The following is a 19,780-nucleotide window of genomic DNA, read 5'->3' as shown; positions in this document are numbered from 1 at the left end:
GTGAGCGCAGAGCAGCAGCCGACACTGGCCGGAGAAGGTGGCAGAGAGCCAGGAGATAAGACCTGAACTGAAGAAGCAGCAGAAACAACATGCAGCACCGGAGAGAAGACTCCTGGAAAGGGAGGAGAAGAAGAGAGCAGCAGAGAGACAGAGTTTGGGGTAAGAGACTGTACCAGATCCCCCAAAACTCCCTTGGAGACCCTCTTGGAGAAGAGGGACATGGACTCCTATTTTAGAGGAGCCTTGGACATGTAGCACTAGAGAGAGAGAGAAGCTGAGAAGCTCAGAGAGTCCTGGAGCTGGACCGGGACGGCCAAATGGAATGCGGGGGGAGTTGACCTTGGCCCCCCCCCCCCCTTGCACTGCTGCCATGGTGGCAGCCTGAGAGGCAGTGGCACAGAAGCCCTGCAAGCAAGGAGCTGAGTCTCCTGGAGATACCAGACCTTCACGAAGACCCCCCTGTGTCTTCGTGATATGACGTGGTGATATGACCTTGTCTGGGGTTACGAAGCCCACGGAAGACCCCCTCGGTTGAGGCGATGGGGCCGGGGGAGTTTGATACCTCCCTCGTTGAGTGCTGGCAGAAAGCCAGCTATCAGCTGCTGCATGTGGAGAAGAGAGACAGAACCTGCTGCATTAGAAGATCCTGCTGCTTAAGAACTGGAAGGGATCTGTCCTTCTTTCCCTCCTGGACTTTTATTTGGAGGAGAGAAGAGATCTGATCCTTGTAAATACTATATGTCATGGTAGAGATAGTTTGTGATCATGTGTATAATGTGATGTTATATTTATTTGTACAGTCATTGTAATATATTACCTTTCCCCCACTTTGAGTCTGGTGTGTGTTTTGTCTGGAAAAGCCCATCTCACATTGGGTTGAGATGTGGGAGGGGGGGATGGAACTAGGGAATTGGATTTTGGGGCTATCTCAAACCATGACATCCTCCTTCTTCCTCCCCTTTATATACTAAGCATGATGTCATATGGTATGGAATATCCCTTTGGTCAGTTTGGGTCATCTGTCCTGGCTGTGTCTCCTCCTAACCCCCCGACATCCTCAACTTCCCTGCCACTGTGGTAGTACAAAAAGCAGAAAAGTCCTTGGCTCTGTGCAAGCCCTGCTCAGCAATAACATAAACATCTCTATATTATCAACCCCGTGTTCAGCACAGATCCAAAACACAGCTCCATACTAGCCATGGTGAAGACAATTAATTCTACCTCAGCGAAAACCAGCACAGCCATGTCTTTAACTAGGAAGAAGAGTAGGAGGATGGGGACAGGAGGTTAAGAGAAATCCTGTCTCTCTACATCTATGGGAGAAAACCAGACCTATGGGGCTGCAAAAATCAAAGTGAGAAGCTGAGTCTGGTGCAGCAGAGGAGTGGATGGCTAGGAGATAATTCCCATTTACTTTTATTATAAAGATACTGTCTTCATTGTTAGAGAAGAGCAGCTATAAATTTTCTTGCCATTGTCACATAGAAATATGACAACAATGGTAAGGAGGAAGTGATTAATAAACCCTGTTTTTTTGTAGGAAGTCAAACTCCTCAAGAATTCCTGCTGTAGCATCTTTATTGGAAACAGTTAAATCCAGAACTAGTTCAACAGCCATAGGAGGAAATGCAGGTCGTCTTCAGGTACATCTGGTAACCCTCACAAGCAATAAAACACAGGAGACGAGAGCCCCCGGGCCAGAGGAGAGCTGAGTCACACAAATCCCTCTCAGCACTGCACGTGGAGGCAGTTGAACTGCCTCTGCTGTGCTGTGGGGCAGAAGCCCCCAGTGTGGGATTGGCAATAGTGCTGATGTAGGGCATCCCATTCTCCCTTACCATGGGGACATGGGGATGGTTTTGCCCCAAAGCAGCCTTGTACATGTGACCCGCTCCATCTGCAAGACTGACCACCAACACATCAACTCCCATACTCCTCAGGTTCACTGTCTCTCCAGGGCTGTGCTTGCTGCAGTCATGGGACAATGGAGAACTGATTTGGACATTTATTACAGGGGAAGAAGAATGAAATCTAATGAATCGAAATACAGAATTTAGGATACAACTTCTAACAACTTGACAAACCTGACAATGATTTTTTGTTCCTCTTATGGAGCCTTGAAGACCATTTATGTCATTATTTTTATATATATGCTTTGTACTTTGTGTTCCTCTCCAAGAGGTGACTTAAATCTCAGCAGGTGGTTCCCTTTATTAAAGTGGTATTGCAATCTCCTCAAGCCACTTTGGAGAGTTTCTGGTTACAGATTTTTAGGGACTGTTAACATTATGTTCCTGTGTCATCTCCTCAGAACAAGATATTTGATCAATCACAACCATTGCTTTTGTCTTCCTAATTTTTCCTGAAGCCTAATCGGAGGTTGCAGGAATTCCTGAAAGATCACAGGCAGCAGAGAGAAGTGAAGCGCTTTGTTGGCAGATCAGGCAGAGGAGACTTGACTGCACTTCCATCCATGGTGGTCTCCCACAGGGCACATTCCAGTGTCATTTCTCTGCCTGGTCACTGCCAGCACTGCTGACTGGCACCAGCTCTGCTTGACACAGAGGACAAGTATTACACATCTGAATCACATGTTTAAAGTTGCTTAAAGGATTTTCTGTATCAGAACTTTTCCCTTGAGGGCATAGTGCCATATGACGAGTCCTTCAGTGAAAGAGCCAGTTTAGGAAGGTCCTGTGTAAATCTCTGCCGTGGCATGTTGCCCATCCCTGTTTCAGAGGTTGCCTCTTTGGTTACAGTGCACAGAATCTATGTGATCATGCTGTAACTCACACCTTTGAAACTTTCTAGTTTTTCACAAGTGCTTTTGGGGGTGACATCACCTTGCAATAATGGGTTGTGCAAAAACCAGATGCCCCTTAATGCAGCCACCCAAATCCCGGGGATTTTGTGTATGATGAAATTTCAGCTCCTCCTGTCTACCCAATGGTGAGGAACAGCACTTCTGAGAAGGGATCCAGCCCTGTGTCTTTGGATGAGACAATCTCTGGAGATGCCTGCTTCTCTCCAGCAGCGTATCCAGAATGACTCTTGTGTGCTGATATCAGACCAAGGCTGGCTAAGATAACGTCCACTCAGATGCTTGTGGAGAGGGCACAGAGGGTGGAGCTGCATTCAGGAACAGACTGTGAGTCATTTGGTCTGATGTGGATATAACTTCTTCCTCAGGTGTTGTCGTGGGGATAACCCTGCTCGGCTTTGATGGCACAAATCTCAGGTGGAGCTCTATAGCCACAGAAGATCCTGACTGCAGCAGACTGTGGCCTGCAGCCTGTGCCTGGGAAAGAGGGCCTCTGGCACTAAAGCAGCCCAGTCACACAATGTGGTGCAGCAGGTGGGTGTCTTACTGTGCTCTGAGGCGGTGCTGCCTCTGGGTCCCTCTCCTTCAGATGAAGGTACACAAGAATAGGAGCATCTTCTCAGTGGAGAATGCCCAAGGCTCGCAAATTGTTCCATATTACAACAAGGGAAAACATTTTGAAATTTCCCAAGTGAAAAAAAAGGACAAAATATATTTGGGATCAGTGGAAAAATATGTTCTAAATATATCACTTCGAATTTTATATTGCAGGAAAAATGCTACATAACAGTGTCTGCTATTACAATGAACATTTTAATCTAGTAGTCTAGATTGCAGTCTAGCATTGTAATGCACTGATTAAGTTGCAATGAAATGTTTTGGCTTCTCCTCATTGTAAGTATTAGAAAAATTGATTTGTTCCCATAAATCATACTTTCAATTAAGCAGCATTTTTCATTGCAGGATCATTCTTTAAGAATTTTCAGGTAGCTTTACCTATGACAAGAAGGACGCATGGATTACAGATGCTGCTGGTCTGAATTTGTCTCCTTTATAAACATATTTTCTGCACCACACTGGATTTGCAGATAAATCTTTTTTCCCAGTATAAAATAAGGCAAAAAAAAAATTCAGATTAAGAGAGATTATTTTAATCTTAGAACTGTTAGAAAATAGATTGATGTGTTGTCAGAGTGAAAAAGAGACCCAGAGAGTGAAAGCTAAGGCTGAAAATGTCAGACTTAAAATAAATCTAGCCAGGCAAGTTGAATTTCAAATTGTTCCATAATGCTACAATGACACTCTGAGCAATAATTAAGTTCTCTATTGTTTGCATTTAGCAAAGAATCTTTTAATATCCTGCAATTTATCATTCTAAAACTGCATAGCAATATAATCCTTTCCATTCTAAATAGAGCTGTAATTGTTAAAGAAATGGTAAAAATGCATTGGTAATTCACCCCAAACTGCTGGCATCATTATTCCTGGGACATGGTTTGGTGATTTTTAATAAGATATTGAGATTACTTCATTAAGAGGCAAAATCTGAAGAATTACTGAACAGTGAGCAGAACAGAGATGCTCAGGCCCCCTATGAGAAGATTTGGGGTCTCTTTGGTCCTTTTCCTTTAAGCACAGGGTCAAGGTCTGTTCTTGGTTACACTGGTGGATGACCGTGTTTATTTTAGTGTGTTATCCCAAGAGCATGCTGGTATAGGTAGCAGCAGAACTGGGCCTGTGCAGCAGCACACAGACCAGCTGCACCTTCCTTGCCACTCATGGTTAGTGCAGTTTGGAGCTTGTTGCCCCAGCTGACTGCACAGGTGAGATCAGCGACTCTGTCATGCTGAGGCAGCAGGTGATATGGAGTCATCCTCACCCAAGTTTAGACATTTGAAGTTTTATAGTTTAAATTTTAGGTCTGCCCCAAAGCTTACAACTTTCTTAGGTCTTAAAACTCCAATGTAAAGCTACAGCACTTCTTCAAAGAAGGCAATGCTCAAGTTAAACAGCTTCTGGCAGTTCCTAATTCAGTCGTTTTGGACCAAGAGAGAAGGTTATCATCTCTAAAGCAAGCCATTCTCCCACTGCTAAAATTCATTCTCCCTTAATGCATGCAGATGAGGCGTGTCATTTTATGCCTCCACAGAGGTGAAAGTCTCCTTCGTCCCTGTTCATACTGAGCTTCATCAGTTTCAGTGGCAGAGACCTCCTGGTAGCTTTTGTCATTGATCACCACGTGGTGCCCCTTCTATCAGGAGGTACTTTTTAGGCTGTTCCTCTTGAATTTTTTTTCTAGACGTGAAAACCTTTAAGCTGAGAACTAAGTGCTTCATCTGCATGGCAGGCTGGTGAATGAGCACAGGATGACAAATATCCCAGAACAAGGCAGGGAAAAAATGTGAGGATGTTGAAACCAGGAGAAGCTGCTAATTCCCAGATGTAAAGGACGCAAGCAATCCACTGATACACAAGGCAGGGGCTTCTCCCCAGTTCTCACAGCATTATTTCTTTCTCAGAAAGTGGCTGCATGCAGGCAGTTGCCCACCACCCCATTTCACACCCTGGAGAGCTGAGCCAGAGGTTTTTCAAACCCAGCTGAAAGCTGCAGGACCCCTGTCCTCAGGAGGGCCCCCTGATATCTGAACAAAGAATGCACAGGAGAAAGGGGAAGCACAATGCTGCCCTCACACAGCACATCCTCTGGTCCTCTCCTGGGCATGAAATTATCTGTAGGCAAATTTCCAATAAATATCTCAAGAGACAGGACCTTCAGAAAGGGTCTGTGTGTGGAGAGTGGTGGAAGAGAGAAATCATGGGGCAGTGAGTGTTAGGGAAACAAAATAGGTAGCTGCCAAAACTTGAGGTATCTAAAAATATGGACTATGGAAACATGGCGTAGTGGGTTTCTGTGGCTAGGTTTTGGTAGAGGAGGGGGCTATAAGAGTGGATTCTGTTAGAAGCTGCCAGAAGCTTCCCCTGCCTGGCAGACACAATACCAGCCAGCTCCAGGACAGGTTTCCTGTTGCTGGCCAAGGCCAAGCCAGTCAGGAGCAACAGTAACACCTCTGTGATAACATAGTTAAGAACATAAAGTTATTGCATAGTGAAAAATTCCAGCCAGCGAAGAGTGGAGTGAGAACACGTGAACAACAAGGTAGACACCAAGGTCAGTGCACAGGGAGGGGCAGGAGGTGCTCCAGGCACCGGAGCTGAGGCCCCTGAACCCCACGGTACAGACCATGGTGGGGCAGCTGTGCCCCTGCAGCCAATGGAGGACCATCAGGGTGCAGAGACCCACCTGCAGCCCATGGAGGAGCCCTTGCTGGAGCAGGTGGATGCATGAAGGAGGCTGTGACCATGTGGGAGGCCCAAGATGGAGCAGGGTCCTGTCGGAGACCTGCATCCGTGGAGTGGGAAGCCCAGGCTGGAGCAGGTTTTTCCCTGGTGGGACTCATGGCCCCTGTGGGGCACCCACATTGGTACAGTTCATTCATGAAGGACTGCACTCCATGGAGGAGTGACCCACAGGACAGCAGTTTAGGAAGAACTGTTGCCTGTGGGATGGACTCACTCTGGAGAGGCCCATCAAGGACTGTCTCCCATGGGAGAGACCCCACGGGAGCAAGGGAAGGAAGGACTCCTCTCCCTGAGCAGCAGCAGAAACAACAACTGACCACAACCCCCATTCCCTGTCTCCCTGCACTGCTGGGATGGAGAAGGTAGGGTTTTGGAAGGAAGGAGGGGTGGGGGGAAGGTGTTTTAAAGATTATTTTACTTCTCCCTCTTTTGCTCTGACCCTGTTAGTAATAAATTCAATTAATATCCCCACTTGGAGTTTGTTTTGCCTGTGATGGTGATCAGTAAGTGACTTCTCCCAGCTACTATCTCCACTCATGAACCCTTTGCTGTTTTTTTTTTCTCTTCTCTGTCCAGTTGCAGAGGAAGAGTGAGAGAGCAGCTTTAGTGGGTACTGGGCATCTGGCCAAGGTCAACCCACTACACATGGTTAGGATAAACCATAGTATTTTTAACACAGGGCTCAGTGAGTTGGAGAAAAGAACCTTTGCTTTCCTCACTGGGGAAGGAGAACATAAAAGAAATGAACTGTGACAACAAAGCAGCACATAATTACTTTGCCTTATTACCCTGTCACCTTCCTCTTTCCCCTCAGCCCTCATGAGTCATCACTCATCCCAGTGCCAGTGTCACAGATCTGCTAGTGGAAACCACATTCTGCTCTTGGGCCTAAGGACCAGGTTCTGCTCTGAGACAGGTAGGGAGAACAGGGAATGAGCAAACAGCTTCAAGTACCCCTGTCTCCTCTCCTTGGACCTTGTATGGTATGGGGAAAGAATTGAGCTGTGTGCAGGCAGAGAAACCAAGGGCAGCGGCTATCTAGGGTGGCCACAGTGCCAGAATGCAGGAAAACCAAGGAAAGGCAGTTAACATTAATGAAGCTCTATGAGTATGCAGGGGTTTTTACCTCTAAATTTCCCCACATCCAGACTCCTTGGGTACTATGCTTCCAAACTCAAGCTCCCATTTATAAGTCATTTTACTCATTGCTGCAATTATTTTTTTCCAGGCGGAAATATAGAATTGTAGGGAAAAAAAGCTCTAGGATTTTGGGTTCTTTCTCTTTAATTCCACAGAATTTACCAGACACATTAATTAATGAGATCGGGGACTCTAATAATTATTATTATTCTTTCTCAATATTGTGTTTGAAAATATGAAGTTCACTCATACTTATTATAAATCTTCATCTGCTCCTACCTAACCATCAGTTTAAGGACACAAGCAGCACAGGTAGGTAAGATGCAATTTCCCTCTGTACATTTGTAGTACCACAGGTTTCTGAATCTCAGCAGTATCAGAAAGCTAACTAATCTACCCATTTCAAAAGCTGATTTATTACCATCTCAGAAAGAGAAGCAGCGTTGTTAAAAATGCACGGTAATTTGCTGCTCTTAAAATCAATCAACCCCAGCCAGCACTGGCTGTTACACTGACAGTATAAAAACATAAGCCTGCCCACCCAGCTCCAGCATTGTTGGCTGCAATCTCATCAGCCCAGAGACAAGTGTGAACATTGCCAGCCATGTCTCCACAGAGTTCACAAAAATCCAGCTAAGAGTAACTTGAAGGCAAGCAGAGAAGTATTTAACATTTTCTTAATATCTTTCAGAGATGTTCAGAGGAACTGGAGGCTGAAACCCTGCAAAAAAGGGCAGCTACGAGCTGTTTGGATGATAAGAGATTGACTTCAGAGGGATCACGGGAACTGTTTTTGTTTTGAGTGGCTTACGGAATGAGCTGGGAAAAAAAAAAAGGCTTTCTGCTGTCCTGTTTATCCCAGGGGAAATGGGTTGAGCCAGTGCTGTGCAGCACTGTCCAGCCCCACCACTGTGAAACCCTGGTCCCTGCGGTCACAGAGACTACATTTCCCAGTGCCTCTTCATTTCATGGGGACACCTGAAATAAAGGACCACTCTGATCGTGGCTTTCTGCAGATGAAGATACTGAGTTCTGTTAGTGGAAACAATGACTTGGTATCTAACATAGGTTGCAAATGTTGTTAAGCCTTGGGCTCAAACAGTAGAGTCAACATGCCCTCAGATGACAGGCCAAAATCATTCAGAGCTTTTAACCAGGACAGTCTGCCAACTGTGATACACTACTGAGCACTGCTTCATGGCTGTCTTCTCTTAAAGTGCCTTCCTAACAAAGCCATTGTGAAGTCCCTTGCAAACTGAGGTCTGTTTTCTTTGTCATCATCTGTATCGATGAATTGAACAATGATAGAGCCCCTCTTCTACCCCTAAAGCCAACAAACACAGTTGGTTGGCATCCTTAGTGCTAAAAAAAATGTGTGTGACCACATCCCAGTTGTCTACCGGGAGAAGTCTCTGGCTCGTGCTACTTTTCAGACCATGCCCAGGAATCCTTTGGGAGAGTTCTAGTTTATCTGGGATTAAATCATGCCATGTTTTTCTGTGCAAACCCATAATAATCAAGTTTAAGGGTCTGTCCCTATTTCACTGAATAGTAATTCAGATAGTATCTGTACATCTGTGCATCTGTGAAATCTTAGCATCGAGTGGGGGTTATGGTACAAAAGTACTAAGAACTACTCTGGTAAGGGGTCATTTACTGTTTCTTGAAAGTTGCAAAAAATCCAAAATATAGACCGTAAAACAATCATGTTTGTGTTTTCAGTGTGAGTCTCATCCAATCTCTGGCTGTTATCCTAGCCTTTACTCTGAAGTGAGTTTACTGTAAAATAATGGGTTTGGAGTCATCTTTCTGTATTGTGAGAAGCCAGTGAACATAGGGACACATAACTCCTCACAAATGGTCAGAATTAGTTAAGGAGTTGTTCCTATTCAATTAAGGAATAAAAATCTCATATGGCAGCATTCCCCAGGGGTGGGAAAAAAATGAAGAGTAAATTTTAAATAGTTTGTGCGTTCTCAAGGAAATTTTAAAATATAGAAAATTTAGGGGAGTCATACTGTTGATTTTTTTTTTCATGGTTTACTCTTTCACTGAATTTATGGTAGATATTGGTTAACTATTCTGCATAGGTACCAAAGCACCATGGTGATGCCTGTGGCATAGAAGCCAAGATAAGGAAAATGAATTTGAGGCTGTGGCAGATTGAAAGGTTTGTTGTTCTGCTAAAATAAGTATTATAACCATGACATTCTTGCTACAGAGATCCATCCTTCCATGAACCCTCAGGATAGTTAAAAACCTTCAGGGCAGATACACTTTCCTGTTAGCTCCAGTTTTTAGAATATTTGTGTATAATAAATGGTTATGGTTAAACTCTGAACAAAATACCTAATCAGTGTCACAACTGCATTTATGCTATCTCAGAACAGTTTCCCCCAGACATCTTCATTTTAACTATAGCAGACATTTCTCTAAGCAGCAGCAACTGGAAGGCATCATCTCATTCATCTTTGTACTCCTGATGAATTAAGTCTAGACTACCAGTCAGGAGGTGGGGGAGAATCTGCCTCATGCAATTATCTGTATTTAAAAAGTGAGTGTAGACATTAGGACTAAACAGCAGGAAAAGGCTCTTATTCAGACTATGCAATAAAGGGCAATTACATTTGTGATTTGAGTTTCTTGTCTTTAACTTCATGAGTCAGCTTTGCCATTACTATTACCAGACAGGCCAGTGGAAATATTTTGAGTAGCTCACTTCTCCTTCACTTTATGCTGAATTGGACAGCCCCTAAAAGAAGTATTCTTAATTTGATCAGATACTAAATGAGGTTTCAGATTTTGTCCATGCAGGAGGCTTTAGAGCCAGCTGATTTTAACAAGAGTTTAAAAGGGGCTCGACTCAACTCCACTACATTTGTTCCACTTAATGACGGATGTGGTTTTGTCAGGAGCATTTAGACTGACCATATGGTCTTTGCTTCAGATCCAGCCAGGCTCAATTTACAGACTATTTGTCCTTAGGAAAGCTACATTTGTGCTGAGCAAAAAGTCTGAATATTCAAAAAGCATTTCCCTAGGGTGTGAATGAGGGGCTATTTGGCAGGAATGAAAGTGGCAGCCTGGGAGCCAAGGTCTGTAAAGATCTTGTATCTGAATGTTCTCTCAACCCTCTGATTTCCAGGAGTGCTTTCACACACAACCACAAATGAAAAATATTTTGTAAAGGAGAAGAGGGAAAGTGAAAAAATTCCTACCGGTATTCATGCTACTTTTATTAAGTAGAAGAATTACCCCGCAAGGATTGGATTCTGCTCTCATCCTTATTTTGCATCATGAAATGCTATGACTTCTGTGATCATAGAATCACAGAATGGTTTGGGTTGGACCTTAAAGATCATCTAGTTCCAAGACTTCTGACATGGGCAAGGCTACTTTTCACTAGATCAGGATGCTCAAAGCTCTGTACAACTTGGCCTTGAACAATTCCAGGGATGGGGCATCCACAACTTCTACGGACAACTTGTTCCAGTGCCTCACCACCCTCACAGTAAAGAATTTCTTCCTAATATTTAATCTAAATCTGTCAGTTTAAAGACATTCCCCCTTATCCTATCACTACAAGCCCTTGTAAAAAGTCCCTCTCAATCTTTCTTTTAGGCCTTCCAGGTGCTCTATGGTGCCTCCAGAGTCTTCTCTTCTCTAGACTGAACAACTCCAATTCTCTCAGTCTGTCCCCAGAGCAGACGTGCTCCAGTCCTTGGATCATCTTCATGGCCTCCTTTGGATTCACTTCAACAGGTCCACATCCTCATTATGTTGAGGACCCATGAGTTAGATCCAGCACTCCAGGTGCTCATGTGTTCCAGGTGGGGTCTCACAAGAGCAGAGCAGAGGAGCAGAATCCCCTCCCTTGCCCTGCTGCCCACGCTGCTTTTGATGCAGCACAGGATACAACTGGCTTTCTGGGCTGCAAGTGCACATTGCTCTTCTTGACTTCTGTGATGATGTCCACAAATCATGTCCTAAGCCAAGTCTCTCTGATTTAATAGGAATGTTTCCACTATCTTCAGTGGAGCTATTACAGAGAGAAATGTAATAAGCAAAGCTAAGACTTCAAAGTCTGTATTTAATTTACTGTCCTAATAATATTGCTTTGCTGTGAAAACTGAGGACAAAGATCTCAATCCATTAAGTGAAATCTTCCGTTAGTATTCCTATGCCAAATCAAAATCAAACAGTCCAGTTTAATCAATGAAAAGCAGACTGATGGGAGTGGTTAAAACAAATAACTTACAGACATTCACCTTCTACAACACAGAGAAATGTCCAACAAGAAGTTACCACCAAAACAATTTGCACCTGAGGTACTACAAGAGCTCACTGCACACGAGCTTAAGGGTGCTAACAACTACTAGGAGGTAAGACAAAACCCTTGCTGGCTCAGAGTAAATGGCACTGTCTATGCTGATAGCCAGGCAGATCGCACAATGTGCATGATCCGTACAGCAGATTGCTGTTAGAAATTGCACACCAAGTGCTGGCAGCTGTGGAAAGCATTGCCCAGTGGGAATCAAGTACAGAGAGCAAAGTTGGGCTGGTTCATCTCTTCTCCCATGTTCTTCGAAGCTGCAGAAGCTATCCCTGCAACTCACCGCAGCCAGAAAATAATATTGTCTCACAATATGGGACAGCCACTTTTCTATATTCCTTGGCAAAGAGATGTTTCATTCAAGTGACTCAAGGTACATGTGTTCCTAGATCACTTGGGATGCAGCTGATGTTCTTACACGCATTTTGGAGACATCCCATTCATGAGACAATCTGATAAAACTCTGAAATATGCTGAAAAAGCCTTCACAGAATCCACTATCAGCTTTCAAAGGAGCGTTTGATGTCAGTCCCACCTCAGCCACCACAGCTCCCACAAGGATTTTGGCATAACCAAAAGTGTGGCCAGAACAAGGTCTGACAGCCTACAAGTGCTGCCACAGGGATTCTACCAAGTTTTCATGCAAGGATGGAGGAGAAGTATTTCTACCATTTCTCCATTTGCACAGCTGTGTAACGATTGGTACATCTGTCCTCATGTTTCAGAGCAAACTTCTGGCCCTCACATTTGCTTTGAACAGAAACCATTTTCTTAAATCCAAAGAAAAAGAATCCGGTCTTCTGATTCTGTGTATCTGTGAAAACAGAGGAGACCTATATGTGCAGTTTACCTGCTTCATGTGTCATCCTACCACATAGCTGGCTCTAAGACCTGCTTAGAAGTGGAAAAAAATGGACAGGCATAAGACATCTCTAAATAAGACATTCTGAGGCAGGGAACAGCAACCCATTCTAACCATTGGTTAGAAAGATACTATTTTCAGCTACCAGCTATAATTAAACAACTCATTTTCCTAAGGCAGATTAAGATCACAAGATTCCTCCAAAGAAGAAGGGTTTGGTTTTTAATTAAGTTGCCAAGGAGCTGCTCTCTCAGCCAAGCTGTGAGATCATGAGCTTGTGGGGTCGGTTTGAGACTGTCAGATATGTCCACATTTCATGAGAAAAACTATATACTTTAATGAAGACTTAAATGAGCAGCGTATTAGGTATTTAATCTCTTTTATTTTCATGATGTGTGCCTTTGGACAAATAAGTAGCAGTTATTTGGCTACAGATGCTTGGAATTATGGTGGTCTACTGTGAGTCACTATCTCTCACAGGACATTTTCCCAGTGATAAGGAGCTAACCAGGAGCACAGGTAAGGGGAAGGACTCCAAGGTGACCAGAGGGGTCTGAGAGGAAAGAGAGGCAGGATTGCAGTCAGGGAAGAGCACAAGTGGGCCTCTCCACATCACCTGTCCTTCTGGAACCAGCTCTCCACTGTTGCATCTCCAGCCACCCAGGGCAGCCACCTTGCACCTCCCTGTCACCTCCTCTCTCCAAAGATTGGGAGCCCATGGACAAGCTGTAACATAAAGGAGGACCATACCCCACATCACTTCAGCAAGGGCAAAGGAAGCGACAGAGACAACTGTACAAACTCAATGTCATTGGTGTCTGCTGATGTAATGTTAGTTTTTCTCTTTCTCCCCACTCATATCCTACCCTTCATTATTTACTCTGATTTTATTGTTCAGATCTCTAATTGCACTATTTTCTAAAGCATTTGTCTAATAGTCAGTGAGCTAAACAAAGATGTGTTATGTGGCATAGTACTGCTGCCTTGAGCAGAACTCAAATAAGATGGGCTCTCTTACGCCCCAACAATTCTTCCTTTTCCAGTAATGTTTAAAGTATGTAATGATGTGTCAGATAATGAGCTACCTTATTTGACATTTGAGAAATGCCAGTGTTATGCTCCCTTGCGTGCTGCTGCAAGAAAGGCAGCAGTCCTGCAAAAGCAATGTGCTGAAATGCAGTTCAGTGCTGCTCCAGCCCATGGGGGCTGTTGGGACCACCCCCAAATGCTGCTCAAAGCCCTCACACATAGCAAGGAGGGTTGAGGGAAGATTTGAAGCACGTACTAGAGTTGTTGTGTAGGCTGAGGTTGGTGAGGGTCAGAGAGGAGAGGCTTACCTGCCCAGAGACTAGGTCTGTACAAGGTATGGAGAACACAACCAAATAGAACTGGGACATTTCTATCTGTAATTACCAATTTTTTTTTCCTTTTCCTAAGAGGAGATAATACACTGCAGCTCCAGTTAGGCCGTAAAAAAAAAATCCCCTCATCATTTCCAAGAATCCCCTAATTTTTCTAAGGAAGAAAACAGCACTCTCTTAAATATATGCTGTCTTCCAAACCCCAAATCAGCCTTCACCCTTTACTGATAATCCAGTCAGTCTCTCTACTTCACTTGATATCTTTTTTCCTCCTATCTCCTCCCATGCTTTTTTCAGTCCCCTCCATCATGTAGCTAATATAGCCCTGATAGCAATGGCAACTAAGATTGCCAAAAGTGATGACAGTAGTCAATGCATCCAATAATCTCTAAAAGTGGAAGGGGGAAAGGAGGGCTTTCTGCTTTATCCTTACCTTAGTACCCTGAGTCCACCACTGGGTCTGCCCAGGGGCACCCTGTGACTGAGAAAATTCAAAACTTGGACTTTGTAGATAAGATATAATTATAAGGCTTTGTGTGAATTTGCTTGTATTAGAACATTGAAACTCCAGAGTGAAGACTTTTATCTCTTCATTTGTCTTGGTTTATATCTTATCCCTGTTTATATAGGTTTTTTTCTGTGGTAGCAGCATCAACTGCCAGGAAAAAAAATGCTACAGAAAGCAAAGGCATTTATTTTCCTATAAACCTATTACACTCAACTGTCTCCCCCTTGGCACTCTGTTGGGAAGTGGGACAGCTTGAGTTATTTAATAACCCCTGTGTAGTCTGTGCATTCCTTTGAAGTTGTGTATTTCTAATACTTTCTATCTCTAAATAAAACACCAAACAATCTCACCACATAAAGTGCATCCAGTCACCCCTTGAATTTTAATGCTCCATTTCTGAAGTCTCTTTTCTGCCCCACGGATTTTTAAATATATGATGGTATTATGTATCTGGAAAAAGACATGACTCAGTGACAGCTAAAACCACTTAAGCAGTCATTTGCCTCCAGACACAGAAAGCTTGTGCAAAACTTGCAAAGCACTGTTCTGTGCCTACCAACTGTAAAAAGCCAGGGAATTAAGTGGAATTCCCTGACCTAAAGCTTATTTGGAAAGAAAGAAAGCCAATCACATTTAAATCCTTAAAAACAAGAGGAGTGCCTGAGTCAGATATCCCTGTAATTCAGCAGTGTCTCCAGAAACGAGAGGGTGCCCAGAATTGAGGTGTGTATACATTTGATATTCTCACAGAATCCGTCAAGCGGGTGTTTCTGGAGTTCCTGAGAGGTTACATTCAGACAACTATGTTTAATAGTTTCTGATGCAGCTGTCCTCTACTAGTAAGTATAATCCCTTTCTGAAGCCCTTTTCCCCTGCTGCGACCATGAGGTCCTGCAGCAATTGGTTCCACAACTCTGACTGTGCTGTAGGAAGACACCTCTGTGCAAGGCACTGGAAAAAGTCACAGCAGTGACAGCTATTTTTTGTAGCATACCCCTCACCTGCCTTCATTCATAGCTTTCTGTTCTCTTCTTCTGCTGTACCTTCTGAGGTTAAGGGAACATTTGACTCCACTGGTTAACACTGGGTGCAGCCAGTGTTTGAGTTGTGGTGACATCAGTGTTCCTACAGCACCTAAATGATTATGTGTTTTGTTCTTAGTAATTCCTAATGTTCCCTTCACCTTTGAATGAGATGAGCTCAGTTGGTTAGAGCATGGTGTTAGGAACACCAAGGTCCTCTGTTTGATCCCCATACATTCCCTTAACAGTCGGACTCAGTGATCCTTGTCCCTTCCAACACAGAATATTCTGTGAAACTTGAATGTCAGTGTTTCCCTGAGTGGTAGTAGCTAAGTCAGGGCCCGTGGCTCTGTATGTTTAGCTAGGACCAATTCCTGCCCTGTGCATTACTTGCAGTCACTGTCACAGAATTTCACCTGTCATTTTCTTATCAGGTGAGCCAGTATCATGAAGTCCTCATGGCAAGACGAACTCTAGACACTGAATCAAAAATTTAAGTTGAAAACAAACCAACTTTTCCTGCTGAAGTGCTGAAAGTTAGAGAAACAGCAGGATGAAGGCACACTGCTTTACAGCACTTCATCTCTGAAGGAGCTGCTGTTCAGCCGCCTGCTTGGTAGCACAATTTGCAAATTCCTTTCTCTTCCCGGATGTGAAATTTCCCATCCTGCAAAGGATCCGTGTTCATATACTTCCCCGGTTGTTAACACAGGCCTTAAGAGGGGCTTAAGTAATGCTTAAATTTTATATTTACCTCAAGAAACAGAGCATTCAGCAAGTCCCTATTTGCTCAAGAAGCTAGACACTTCTGGATGAAACTCCTCCTGTATCCAAGACAGAGGGCAGCAGCTCCACAGAGACTCTGGCTGACACCACAAATGCTGCCAGTTGCTGTAAGCAATCTCCACACCTGCAACCTGGTAAATGGCAGGTGGAGCATCCTGACAAGGTTAGACTGCAGGAGCCCTAGAAGCTGAGCAAAACCCTGTGCTTTCAAAAAAAAAAGTGAAATAAATAAAAAAGACGTCACATTTTTGAGCCACACTAGTAAGAATAATAGCCAGATGAGTTTTGATTTGTGTGTTAGTTAATTATTTAAAAAGTTGACACTGGAAGATATAGTGCTATCCATAGCTGAAGCAGAAAGAAAAAAAAAAAAGAAAATGTTTCTGTAAGCAACCATAAATCCCAGGAACTACAGGCTCTGGCAGCTGTAATGGCACTAAATTTTTAAGATGGCTTTAGAAGTTAGAGGCTCTACATGTGGAAGTCAGGTTCTATTTAATTATTAAAGCCTTTGTGGAGTAATAAGAAAATGGAGTGATCAACCAGATATTTAATAGTGCGCAGGCACTGGGACATAAAACATATTCAATAAAATATATTTAGCCCTCTGTATGTGTGTGTATATTTATATGTATGCTCACACACTTTAGAAAACCCATAACAGTGCACATTCACAGCCTATAAAGGAGCCATTTCACTTTCCAGCTTGTGCTGGCAATGGACTTTCCTATGATTAGTGTTCAGCTCTCAGACACTTCTGGGCAAGGAAATTAATAGTGAACAGATCATAGCCCATACCCAGGCAAGTAAATAAGCTTTATACTTTTCATGTGTAAGGAAAATTTACAGAAAAATGTACTTAGTGTGATCCACGGGAATTTAAATTTAACTGCTTTTGTATCTTGATGACCACTGGCATACTTTTTTTCTATCCACTTTACATAAGTATTAGGAATATTAATTAGATCTCAGAATAATGTTTGCTAATTGATCTATGTTACAGCTTTAGAAAGCCATTTTGTGCACATAGTTAAAGAGACTGAAAATATGAGTTGCTTAAAATACAGGATTCCATCTGCAGAAGTGTTTATCTGTAGTGTGTGAGTTTGTGTTTTATTTTCTGAGGTTGACAATGAAGAAGCAGGTTTCATTTTGGTCAGAGGTGAAGTGCAGTAATGCAAATCTTCCTCCTTTTCCACAATATTGTTCAATTCCTCTGAACTTAAGCATTCTAAAATTTTTAATTTCGTTATGATTAATTATATAACTGTAATTTTAAATAACATGATACAAATATTTATATGGAAAAGTTCTAAATGTGAATAAGTGAAATGGCTGCTTTTGTTCAGAATTTAATTTGGTTTCTTTCCAGCAAAGTAAATTGAAAATTTTCAGTTTTTCTTAACCTTTCTTTTTTTTAGCTATTACTCATTTCAGTCTTTTTAATCAAAAAACTCTAGTTTCATAACATTTTAACTAGTTTTATTAAATCTTTTAATATACATCTCATTTGACTAGATCTAAATAAATTGCTGAACTAACAAAAAGACCAGAGATCTAAGGAAATTGTTTCCCTGAATCTAATTAGACACACAGGCTTCCTCTGGAGGTCTTCAGAGACATCCTCCTCTCCACTAAGTACTTTCTGGAGTGACCTCACTCAACTTTCATGTTTTAAAAGACTGGATTATACAGGATACTCAAAGCACACAAAAATAAAGTCACAATCTTAATGACTGGAAAGTAATTGGGCAGTGGTTATTCCAGATGCTTGTATAGAAATACATATTAAAACCCCCCAGATAAATAACATTTACTAATATTTCCTCTTATTTATACCCAGAACTTGTTGCATCAGCTCCACAGCAGTAAACACTTGTTAATTACCTGTCTCCTCCATGCTGCTGTGAGCAGAGGATCACTGCAGTCTCTTAATAAATGGGTTTCAGCCATACCTTAAACTATGGACTGTACATCCAGGTCATGGTTTCTTTATCCTGCAATATGAGAGCTAATTTTCATATTTTTAAGAATGTGGATTGTGTACATGCTAAGATATTTAGAGGTCATTGGGACTTCCAAAGCATCTAAGTACTCGAAATTTTCAGGAATTCATTTCTAGTACCAAACAGCTCCTACACGACCTTCACAGCACCCATCTGCCGTGTTAGGCACTGAAATGCTGGTTAAAATCTTGCTAAGGAAAACTTTGGCCCAGAACCGATTTTTCAGCCATCCAATTTAACGTAATTATTGTGCCAGTACTGTAGCTGATACACCTTCCAAGGTACTGATAGAGGTGAGAACCCATTCTTGTGATTAGCTGCCAGCCTGAACACTGGAAGTGATGGTGTAGCATCAGCATAACTTCAAATGCCAGGCAGAAATAGCCCAAACCCATTAGTGTTGGGCTGACCTTAAAATTTCTAACTACTGCTAAAACAAACTCCTCCGCCCTAACGAGCACTGGGAGATATTATTTACCAAGGATGTTTTGTGATTTTTTTTTCCACTGTGCAGCAGTTTTGCACCAAGGAGAGCACTGACAGCTCTCTCAGCAGTAAGGTTTGAGCAAAGCTTTAGACTCTGACTCATATTTGCAGGTGGATTTACGCAGGATGGCTGAAAGAGCCATTGCCCTGCTGCTCCCAGGGACTGCTGCCCACACAGCAGAGCAGCCTGGTGGCATGTGTGTCCCCCCTCGTGCACAGCATCGCCCTGTGTATTGACATGGCATGGAAATGCAGGCAGTTGGCACTAGTACATCAGGCTGTGACTCATGGCCTTTGGAGGTGGACAAGCCTCCTGTTCAGCTTCTCCTTCTCCAGGGATACCAACCACTGCAAGAGGAGTGGTGCAAACAGTGGGAACGGCTACAGCTATCCCTCTGTGAATAAGGCAGCAAATGCAGCTGGAGAACAGGCAGGCAGGGATGTAACAGCTACAAGACGTCAGAGACATGGCTAAGAGGAGGTTTTTATAAGCAGTATTCCTCAGAACAAGGAAAAAGCCCAGATTTGGAATGAGTCTTGTAAACTGCATGGACCAGTTCTTTCTCCTACTGTCCACTGTGATAAAGAGCTGGTGAGGGACAGCTGCCCTCTGCAACCCCAAATGAAGGATGAGTGACTTTGTGGCTGCATTAATAATTAAATAATGCTTTAGACCAGTCTCTGGCATCAAAACCAACTGGAACAGCATTGCAATGTTCCCAGTGTTAAACTGGATCAGGAGACACGCTAACAATTTAATTGCACAAGTGACTGGGCTGCTTGGATCTGTGCCACAGCATTTTTTTATTTACTAGCAGAAACACTGATATTCCTTAGTAGTTCCTAGTTCATGGGAATTTTGAAGCTCCAAAACCCATTTTGCTCTTGGTTTGGGAACTGTCTCTGATGTTGGCTATAGTCAAACCTTCCTGCAGGATTTCTGCAGACAATCATATGGATTTCTGCAGAAATTCGAACTATTGGTGCTGGCACGCTGTTGCTCAGCCTCTTGAAAAAAAAAAACCAACACAACAAATTACAATCCCCTCCACACAGCAGGGTCTGTTGTTACCTTGCTAATCAAAGCAAGAACTG

This window comes from Pseudopipra pipra, chromosome 3 (genome assembly GCF_036250125.1).
Source record: "Pseudopipra pipra isolate bDixPip1 chromosome 3, bDixPip1.hap1, whole genome shotgun sequence".
NCBI classification, from domain to species: domain Eukaryota; kingdom Metazoa; phylum Chordata; class Aves; order Passeriformes; family Pipridae; genus Pseudopipra; species Pseudopipra pipra.
The sequence above is the reverse complement of the archived record's forward strand: the minus strand, read 5'-3'. Positions refer to the sequence as shown.